A 2,711-nucleotide genomic window follows, 5' to 3' on the forward strand; every position below is an offset into this window, starting at 1 on the left:
GTTAGAGGACCTGTCTTGTCCCTAGGATACGATTCAATTCACTGTTGCACTACAGACAACACTACTAATAGCAAATCAAAATGTTTCCTTGTAAAAACTGTACCACTAAAATCCTAGTGTGGCTTGTAAAATAACTAGGTTATAAGTCCCACAGCAAATTCTAAGCTCTTTGGAGTTCTTTACAACCTTGTCCAATCGATATCACTTTTCCACACTATCTAGTGTTCTTGATTCAGAAACTATCCAGATCCAACAATGATATTGTTGATCGGGATGAAAATTAGCTTTATAAAGAAGCCCACAAAACCCATTATCACAAACCCAATGGTTGTTCAAAAAGCAACCTTAGAGAACTCTTTGCGACCGGGCTTATGGAACCGTTTGAAAAGACGAACGCTAATCCTTTGTGAACTCCTTGACGGGCTTCACAACAGTGTCGATGGCATCCATGGCGGGAGAAGATGTTCGCAAACATCCACACACGGACGCAATTAGGTAGACATGCACACACATAGACAGACGGGGCTCGATGATGCAAAAGATGAAGAGCTAAGGTCATGGCGCTCTCTCTCTCTCTCTCTTTCTCATTCATGGCGCTCTTGTCCTCGCCATCCATTCAATGTTGCAAGGGGCAGAGTCCTGAGCACCACACCTCCATAAACAGACTCTAGAGTCTGAAATTCAACGATTCCATCCATGATCCATCCATCTCTCTCTCTCTCTCTCCGTGCATCTTCATTGATGGTGCCCCCTTCTCTTCGCAACCCCATTCTCCTATGAAAATTTTCAAACAAACAGGCAACTCGCCATCCCTTGCAGCATCTTCTTCATATTCTCCATCAATCAACGCCCCTCCTTGCTACTCACGACCCCTTCTTTTTCCCAACAACCTCCAACGGCCTCTCCTCCCTCTAATTTTTTAATTTTTCTTGTAATTCATTTTCTTTCCCCTTTCCTTTTATCAAGCTCCAAAATATTTGCACTAAACAGTTTTCATCAATTTTTGTTTCTGGTTGGCTGAAAAATCTAGAGAAATTGATTCTCATTCAGCAATCCAAAGTCCTCTTCTAACTGTTTACCTTGGCAACTATACCAAATAATTAATGCTTGGAAAAATCCAACATACGAACTCAACAGTGTTTTTGCACCTGGTCCATCTTTAATACCATAAGATGACCAATCAATCATGTTCAAAACTCCCTTTGCACCATCTAAATCCATTTTCCTTTGATCCATCTCAATCAAACAAGGATAATACTCACCGGTAACGATACAACTTGGGGAATGAATAATTCCAACATTGTAAGTTGATACTTCCCTTTCCCCTCCCCCTTTCTAAACCTTAATAAAACCATTATTATGGTTCTTGTGTTGATTGATGTAGCATTGCCCACAATCTTTTCTGCATAAAACATATTATTAACCTTAGATTGATATTTTGTCCTCATTTGTTCAGATTTGATTTTAAATCTTTCCCTCCATGTCAGTTTCTTGTCCTTCTCAAGTACCACATCTTTCAGAATGCTAGCTAGAATAGTTGTATTATAGAAACTGAACTTCTTTGTGTTTCTATTCTTCTTCAAAAGAGCCTGATGCTTATAACAAACTTGAAGGAAAACTCCGCCATTTGCAACAACCACAATATTTACCAGGAAATATCCAACAATCACAACAAGAGTGAAAATGCAAGCCATTGCATATTTGAACTTAACAATCTCCATAACATACATGACAAAGCTCCAACCTTCTAGTGGCACAACCTGAAAGAATGTTAGGATGGATGATGGAAACATGTCAAAAGACTAAGATCCATAATCTGGATTTCCACCACTTTTCTTGCATATTAAATTGCTTGGCACTTAAGTCCTCTATCTGAGAAATGTGAACAGTATATTACATGGTAGGACATTTGGCCATCTATCTGCCTTATACACCTATATGCAAGATCTGACCCAAAGAACTAAAGTCCAATCAGTGAATATAAAAATAACATAACAAGTGCAAGTAACATCACATCTTCAAGTGGCTCCATGCTTCTCTGAAGAGCTTCAAAGATTGCTAGCACATTGCTGAAGAACTCTATGTCACGCAACCAATCTACTGACATTCAAACTACCCCAAATGAACTATGCTTTGCATTGCGGGTTATAAGGGGCATGCAAATGTTACTTAGGCGATATGCCAAACCACCACAAAGCTCCTAGACTTGCCTCTTTTCACTAAAGCAAAATCAAATTTGGTATTGGAAAGAGGGGAATCATGGGAGAGAACACAAGATCTTATCTTCTCTAGGTGATAATAATTCCCTACGGGAAATTTTTAGATTGGTCATGGTTAGGATTCACTAAGGAAATCTATCAGCTTTTATATATAGCACCACGTTTCTCTCGTACAAAAACTTCATTGTATCGACATCTCCTGGCCAACAGATTGCAGAGACATGACCTCCAAAAACAATAACAATGAGCAAAGCGTCTGCATTAAATTAATGTAAAAAGTTGGTAACAATGTGCCAATTGTGTACAATTTTAATAAAAAGTTTTGCAATATTAGGCATTGTTTATAGGTGTTGTCATTAAAGTAGCTATGGACTGAGGGTTTTTAACAGTCAGTCCAACTAGTATTCTGTTTATAGTAGTTCGTAGAGGACATAATTTGGTAAGATATTTGAGCACTAGAGAAGGCTTGAATGGTGGTGTTTAGAAGCCCTA

General features: G+C 38.7%; 1 pseudogene; it reads right to left on the reverse strand.

Annotated features, from left to right (window-relative positions):
• Positions 1-239: 239 nt before the first annotated feature.
• LOC148020263 (protein transport protein Sec61 subunit gamma pseudogene) lies at positions 240-450 on the reverse strand (annotated as a pseudogene).
• Positions 451-2,711: the final 2,261 nt, after the last annotated feature.

Source organism: Lygodium microphyllum, chromosome 19, assembly GCF_053477565.2.
Source record: "Lygodium microphyllum isolate KBCC chromosome 19, Lygodium_microphyllum_v1.1.10, whole genome shotgun sequence".
Classification (NCBI taxonomy): domain Eukaryota; kingdom Viridiplantae; phylum Streptophyta; class Polypodiopsida; order Schizaeales; family Lygodiaceae; genus Lygodium; species Lygodium microphyllum.